The sequence below is a fragment of the Schistocerca piceifrons genome, chromosome 5 (assembly GCF_021461385.2).
Source record: "Schistocerca piceifrons isolate TAMUIC-IGC-003096 chromosome 5, iqSchPice1.1, whole genome shotgun sequence".
Classification (NCBI taxonomy): domain Eukaryota; kingdom Metazoa; phylum Arthropoda; class Insecta; order Orthoptera; family Acrididae; genus Schistocerca; species Schistocerca piceifrons.
The window spans coordinates 623,288,065-623,296,834 of record NC_060142.1 but is presented as its reverse complement, the minus strand read 5'-3'; positions in this window follow the sequence as shown (position 1 = coordinate 623,296,834).

The window sequence follows — 8,770 nt, the reverse complement described above, 5'->3', positions numbered from 1 at the left end:
TGCTTACATATATCTTATTACTAATTTAACAAAATGGCAATCATCATTCAAACTCCCAACGATGACATTGCTTTTAGAATTCAGTACCTATAGGTGCTACTGCATCAGGAATTTAGCCTCCCATTTGTATTTTCACCTATGACATCGTAATTCGTACTAACTGGTACTTATGTCTAATGGTTCACTTCCCAGAGAAGATAATGCGCAAGAATTCTGTCATTTAAATACAAAAGAGTTGAAGAGGCTATCATGAATGTAAACTCTAAAGAACTGCACTCAGTTCCAAGAAAATTAGTATTTTTTTTGACTGCTAAGTGCACCAATCATTTACGAGGAGCTGTATTATGACTTATCCCGTAATGTACTGAACTGGTTTGACAATACTTTCATCTACTTCTTCGTATGCTAAATGTCAGTAATACCACAGCGTCATAATCGTAATTGTCACGCGGCAGAATAATTACAGGAAATGATGAGAATTATCGTACAAGAATCGCATCACACCTATTGAATGAACGTCTCACAGAACTGCGCATTCCTGCCCACTTACTGAAATCGTTCCTCTAAGCTAAGATATTATTCTGACGTCATCCACGTCAGTGCAGCGGCGAGCAGAAAACGCTCCTCGACAGAGTGCTTGCTATACTCAGTTTGGCGCTAAAAGAAAATTCTCTTGCCTCTGGATCAACTTTACCTAGAATTACTCATTTATGAGACTTTCAGCTTTGAAAATATGCTGGAAAACGTTTTCACCATTCTGTTCTCAATACCATTTTGACCATAGGGAAACGCTAGTACAGCAAGCTGCATTCTCACTGCAGTTCAATATTGGGTCGTGTGTCTCCTACTGTGAGAGATTCACACCTGTGTACACTACTCAGGCTGTTAGAGGGCGTCCAAATGTCATTTCAAACATAGTCGAAGACCGTGCTCGCAAAACATTGACAGCATTGGAAGTAATTTTTGTAGTTTTAAATATGTATGGCAGATACCTGTACTCTATATTGATCTTACTCGAACATTGCGCTACCACTCAAATTTCAAGGTATGCTTTCTGCGTGGTCAAAAAGCATCAGCGGATGTTCGCTACTTGCAGATTGCAGCTATTAGTTTCTCCAATAAGGCTGCAGCAGAACTGTGCGCTGCATGGTTGGAGGCAATGGAAGATGTTCAAATGTGTGTGAAATCTTATGGGACTTACCTGCTAGGTCATCAGTCCCTCAGCTTACACACTACTTAACCTAAATTATCCTAAGGACAAACACACACAGACACACACCCATGCCCGACGGAGGACTCGAACTTCCGCCGGGACTAGCCGCACAGTCCATGACTGCAATGGGAGAGTTGGGGTTGCCACATAGAGTATACAACCGACTCTTCACCATCAGTTTGGGATCTAAGGGTCCCTTAAGAACTACAGTGCGAATCCCGTAGTACAGTGTAGGAAAATGGTACGAGATGTTCAAAATTCTGGAGAAATAGGTGTAAGCTGTATGAAAAGACGCGAGATACACCGAGGTAACAAAAGTCGTGGGATAGCGATATGCACGGATACAGATGGCGGTAGTGTCGCGTACACAAGATATAAAATGACAGTACATTGGCGAAACTGTTGTTTGTTATGCTCATCCATTACGGATATTTTAGAACCGTGACTGTATACTGAATGTAAATGAGTTATACACAACTGCAACCAGTCACTTTTTTTCAATAATAATGCTTTATTACTTGAACCGGTTTTCGAACCCTTTCAGGTTCATCTTCAGATGATTTCGGGAGGATCCGGGAAGTTACATCGTTACTGGTAGTAGCATAATGCTGGGTGCTTGTTTGCGACAGTATAGGCGGCTTTTTTCGTGTCTGTCGGCCTCCATTTTGATGTCCAGAACACACTGACACGAACTATATTAGTTTACACTTTGACAGTGACACTTTATCAGCATCCAGCACGCGCTTTACAACTGTTGCTTGTAACAAAGATCTTGACAGAGAGATATGGTATAAGCCTACTTTGTACAGAGATTTAATTTGTTGTTCTTTACATGTGTTTAAGTCGATATAAGGGCAAGTATATTTGTTGTTCTTTACATGTGTTTAAGTCGATATAAGGGCAAGTATTTTTAATCAGAATGGCGATAACATGAGAGCACAAAATGAAATAATAATAAATTACTACAAGAACAAATTTCAGGTGATCTGATATGTAATTTCTACTTGTATGTTACAGGCAGTTTTTTTTTCTTTACATGTGTTAAAGTCAATATAAGGGCAAGTATTTTAATCAGAATGGCGATAACATGAGAGCACAAGATAAAATAATAAAAAATTTACTTCAAGAGCAAATTTCAGGTGATCTGATATGTTATTTCTACTTGTATGTTGCAGGCAGTTTTCTTTTCTTTTTTTTTTTTTTTGATAGGAATTATCATGTTTGGCATTAACATGAATCCCAAGGAATCAATAATACAGAGTTATTGTATCTGCAGTGAGGTGCAGCTTTCTGTATGACTAGGACCTGTATATTTAAATTAATAACAAATCTTCAGATCAACTGTTGGTTTATTTCTGTTGTTACGTTATCGTGATCTGGAGTATTATCAAGAGCAGATTCTGTTTATTTTAGCTAAAGGTATATGTATAAGAGTTATAGTGACTGTAATGGATTAAAGCTGTTTGTATGGCTGTACATTTAATATTTAAAAATCATGAACAAAACTTCTTTAACTGTTGACTTATTTTTTTCTAACATTAGAGTGATTTGGGATATTGGTAAAGGCAGCTTCTGTTTGTTCCAGCTGGAATTAATAATGTATAAAGTACTGATTTATGTTAGCAATGGAGGGCTTTAACATTTAGAGATATGGTACATGTCTTAATTCTGTGGTAGTATATTACATTGACACCAGTGTGGTTAGGATGTAAGGAGAGGGAGGGGGTGGGTCATTGGGAGGGGGGGGGGTTGGGGAGCCGGTGTAGGGTTCGTTGGGTGGTTACTTGTTTTGAACTAGTAGATCTTCAAAGTTCTGAAGGAAAAATTTGTTTCTCAGTTCAGTTTGATCATTGAGTAGGTAGTCTGGTGCTGTATTTGTGTAGATAAATATTTCAATTTCTTCAAGAAGGTGAAGTATTGTGCCTTTGTTGGCAAAATGTAGTATTCGGAGATTCTGTTCTATGTTGTTTGCAGAATGATTGTGTTGGGCAAGGTGTGAGGCAAAGCTGGACTTGTTCATGTTGTTAAGATGGAGTGCATCTATGTGTTCTTTAAATCTTGTTGTGAAGCTTCTACCAGTTTGTCCAATGTAGAAGCTTGGACATGAGTTGGAAATGAGCTTGTACACACCTGACTTTTGATATTGTTGTATAGTGGTTTTGGTGCTGTGTATGATTTTATTTTGTATTTTGTAGTTGGTGAAGGAACTTATTTTTATGTTGTATGTCTTGAAGAGGTTGGCAATTTAGTGAGAAATCTTCCCTAGGAAAGGCAGGCTAACAAATGTGGTTTTCTTGTTTGTGGGTGGTTGTTCAGCAGTTGGTTGATTTAATTTTGCTGTATAGATTAGTTTATCTATTATTGCAGGGTTGTACCCATTCGTGGAGGCAATTGATTTAATAATTTCTGTTTCTTTTTGTCTTTCATTTGTGTCCATTGGGATTTTAAGCATGCAATTAACCATTGTTCTGAAGAATGCTTTTTTATGTTGGTCTGGATGGCAAGAGGATTTGTGTATGGTAACATTGGTGGTTGTTGGCTTTCTGAAAATTTGAAATTTATGCTTCTGATTTTTATGTGAGATTGTTAGATCAAGATAGTTAATGCCTTCTGGTGTTTCATGTTCTACTGTGAATTGGATTTTATTGTGTATTTTATTAAGTTCTTTGGCTAGATTATCTATTTCTTTTGTAGCTCCATTGAACAGAATGAGTGTGTTTGTAATAAAGCAGCTTATCTTTCAGTTGGGACCTGAAAAAGTTGTTTTCAAGGTTATTGATATATATGTCTGCTAGCAAGCCTGCAAGACTACTACCCATTGCCAGTCCATCTTCCTGAATGTAAAACTTGTTGTTGAACAGGAAGTAGTTGTGTGACAATATAAGTTCCAGGATCTCTATGAGTTCATAGATTTCAGCTCTACCCATTGTCCCATGTTTCAGTAAGTTATTCCTTATTAAACTAATTGTTTCCTTGACAGGTATGTTTGTATATATGTTTACTATGTCAAGTGATGCAAATTTAGCTGTGACTGGGATGGGGATATCTTTTATACTATTGATGAGCTCATAACTGTTTTTAATGGAGTAGTTATTTTCAAATACATATGCCTTGCGGATAATATCATTAAGTTTTTTGGTGATTTTATAGCTTGGGCTATTGATAGAGTTCACAATGGGACGTATCGGACATTCTGGTTTGTGGATCGTTGGCTGTGATCTCCGTTTCGGTGCTGAAGGGTTCATCACTATACAGTGCTTTGCTTCTAATGGTGTCAACAAGAAGTTGCAGTTTTTAAGTATCTTTTTAATTTTATCATGGAATTTGGGAGTAGGGTGATATGCTATTTCCTTTATATTATTCTTTCTGAAGAATTCACAAGTTTTGCTGAAATAGTCTGATTCATACATGACAACAGCTGTCTTACCTTTGTCTGCTCAGACAATGAGGGCATTTTCAACTGAAAGTTTATTATTTATATCACATAATGTCTTATGTTCGGTATTCATCTTATTGTACATTTTGTTCTGGTGAATGTTTCTCATAATGATGTTGTTTGCCTTATGAGCTATAGCATTTTGTTCATTGTGTTTTAGTTTAGCTGCTGTACATGCAATTTTTGTGTTAACTATGAGGTCTTTAATGTTGCTTTTATTTAGTGAGGGGGTGATGTTGTGCTTAAGGCCTTTTTTAACCATCTTTAATTCATTACTACTGAAGCATATTTCTGTAGTATTTAACACTTTATCAAAAAACTTACGTTCCATTTCAGAAGAGATACTGGGGGACCTTACTGCATTCTTTGAAATTAGAGCATTTATCTTTTTCTCGTGTCTATGTGAGATGATAATATGTTCTTTGTTTACATATATATTGACATAGTCTAGGAAGACCATGAAGACATGAGCAACAAGTTTATGTTGTTTGTAATCAGGTTATTCATTGGGAAAGGTTTCCGAAGATAATATGCGCGTACGACGGGTATTAACACACCTTGAATGTGGCATCGTAGTTGCACACAGGCGCTTGGATCATACAATTCCAGAAATCGCTAGGGAATTTAGTATTTCCAGATTCACAGCGTCAAGAGTGTATCGAGAATACCAAACTTCAGGCTTTCCTGTCACCATAGACAAGGCACTGGCCGACGGCTTTCACACAACCGTCGTGAGCATAGCGTTGGCATAGAGTTTCCAGTGCTAACAGACAAGCAACGATGAATGAAAAAAGTGTATAACTTACGACGAACCTTTCCATGAGGACGGTGCGACGAAATTTGGCGTTCATGGACTGTGGCAGCAAACTACCGACACGACTGCCTTTGCTAATAGAATGACATCGCCTCTTCTGGGATCCTGACAATATCGGGTGGATCCTAAACGACTGGAAAACAGTGGCCTGGTCAGATGAGTGGCAATTTCCGTTGATAAGAGCTGATGGTAGGGTTCTAGTGCGGCGCAGAGCCCGTGAAGGCACGGATGGAAGTTGAGACCAAAACATCGGGCAAGCTGGTGGTGGCTTCATAGTGGTGTGGGCTCTGCTTACATGGAGTGAATTGAGTCCTCTGGTCCAGATGAACCGACCACTGACGGGAAATGGTGTTACGTTCGGGTACGTGCAGACCATTTGTAGCCAATCATAGACTTCATGTTCTCAAACGACGATGGAATTCTTATGGACGACAATGCTGTATGTCATTGGACCATCATTATTTGCAATTGGTTTGAAGAAAATTCTAGACAGTTTAAGCGAATGAACTGGTCACCCAGATTACCCGACTTGAATACCATCAAACATTTATGGGACCTTATCGACAGATCATTTCGTTCACAAAACCCTGCACCGGCAATACCTTTGCAATTACGGACGGCTATGGATGTAGCAGGGCTCAATAATCTTGCAGGGGACTTTCAACAACCTGAGAGTCCATGTCACGTCCAATTGCTGCTGTATGCTGCAAATAAGGAGGTCCGACACGATATTAGGAGATATCTCATCACTTTTGTCCCCTCAGTGTATACAATATGTATAGAAACCAAGGAAGAACCATCAGATTACACGGCCAATAAACAGGTGGTCGAATTGAAAAGAGTTTAATTCACGGAGACAGTCTTTCGGCCCTATTCTTCAATCTGTAGGAAATAAGCAATGACGGAAGTCAAAGTTGAAGTTTAAAATAAGTGTGTAACGATTTATTTACCTAAAGTACAAACATTTTAAAAATATTTGTGGCTGGTTGAGTTATTCATCAAAAAAATAAATGAAATTTTGAGGGTGAGGTTAAAATACAGGTTGAAATTATAACTTCTTCTTTGCAAATATAAGATCCTCGATCGATTCTTTCTGAACATTCGGGCTATATCAGAAACTTTTTGAAACAGTTTTTACTTATATCTAGGTTGATTTATGAGAAACTTTTGTGTATAAAATTTATAAATATTTAGAGCAAACTGGCTGAACTATGAAAAATATGTCAACGACCTCTGCGATCACGAGGTAACTGCGGCCTACCAGTGAACGGCAAAACTCCTTGGTTCCACAGCCATGGGTAGCGCGAAATAGCCATGGCCTACGTGAACGTGGGCGCATAATCTTTCTTTCATATTCCGACAAAGGAATTAACGCATTTTGGCGATGCGCGATCACTATGGGTGCGACTTAACGTATTCATGTATTACTTATTTTTTCACTTTGGAATTAAGCTTCAAATAGTACGCACCACTCAATAACTTTAAGTGCACGAACCGAAAATTACAAGCATTTCTCAAATAAATTTGTGGATTTGTGAACTTCTTATAGAAGGAACAGACATGGCAGTGAACTTCTTGAAACCTTAAAATAAGTGATGGAGTGGCATTCTAGGACTCCTGACGGATTATTAGAGAAAACTTCAGAAGACTCTTACTGATAGCTGAGGGACGCTTTTCGAAAACAGGGGTGTCAGTTTCAGCTTCCCTCACACTTACAATCGCTGTTTGCACGCATAATTTGCTGCTAATTTTTTGCACAACGAGCAGTTGTAAGCCGTAGTGGCCTCCTGACCTTCATTGCTTACATATTCCACACTCACAATCATATTCCGCACATGAAGACGCTTCATTCGAACCCAAACTCGATAAGACAAAGTCATTGTTGTATGAATTCATGTAAACGATATGCAAATAACTAATAAATCCCAAGTGCGCACCGTGGTTGAAATACTCGAAGCTGGCGTACACATATACACCCCCGACACGACGGTCACAGGAGCTTTTAGTTTGAGAGAGGCAAGCGCACGCCAGGAGGCCGGTCCCAACGCATCTACATCGGCCGGTGACTGCCCGTAGAGCAGACAGTGTTTGCCCGAGTGAGAGGACGATCCCATGTTCGGCTTAAAAGCAAATTCCGCTACATTGTGTGGGAGCGGCCAGCCTAGGCATTCTTTACACATAGCACACAGATTCAGAGATTTTCACATGGAGACAGCAAACGCCAAACGCCGATACTACAGATTTACGGATTGGTCGCCTTAAACGAAACGTCATTCTCCCGTTTTAGAAAAGCAATCCTGATTGGCAGACGATATTTCTGATGCCTTGAGCTGAGGGAGTAATGGAAGAGACCGAAAGATATACCCCTTCACGTCTGGCGTGGACAGGGGCCGTTCCGTTGTCGCTCTTGGAGAGAGAACACGTAACGAGTGCGTGCGCGCTCATACGTGTACTGAAAGAGCGAGGAACAAGTCTCTCCTCAGTACTTCACTGGGAGAGCACCTCTGTCGAGAGCGAATCGATGTGCGACTCTATACTGAGTCCTTGCGATTAAGCGTTGTTCACTGTGTTGGCCGCCACACTTATTAAGCGGTGTGAACAGATAGAGTTACAGTTAAACGCCTGCGAGCGAATTTTTGAGTGGCATCACGGTGGACTGGTTATCTGACCGGTGTACAACGCGAGTAGCTAGACTAGGGGCGAATAGGAGTCCTTGACTTCATCAAGGCGTAGGGAAAGTTTGATTGGCGAAAGTCAATCCAGACAGAACGAGAGTTACCTTATTTGTTGGCAGCGATCAGCGCACACAGCAGTCATCGCAGCTTACGGTATTGTGCGCTACAGCTCTTGCGAGCCCCATATTTCCTCCACAACAGTACACTTCACTGCATTTCACATGCGACAGCCTCGACCATACCTAGCAAAATTCTGACAGATAATTATTCGAGTTGAGTAGGTGCGGCTCTCGGCCATTCTGCCAAGTCAATAACAATCTTAAACTTTGTATAGAAATTTCATTAGCGAATCCTATCCTTGAGATCCCCCCACGAACCATGGACCTTGCCGTTGGTGGGGAGGCTTGCGTGCCTCAGCGATACAGATGGCCGTACCGTAGGTGCAACCACAACGGAGGGGTATCTGTTGAGAGGCCAGACAAACATGTGGTTCCTGAAGAGGGGCAGCAGCCTTTTCAGTAGTTGCAGGGGCAACAGTCTGGATGATTGACTGATCTGGCCTTGTAACATTAACCAAAACGGCCTTGCTGTGCTGGTACTGTGAACGGCTGAAAGCAAGGGGAAACTACAGC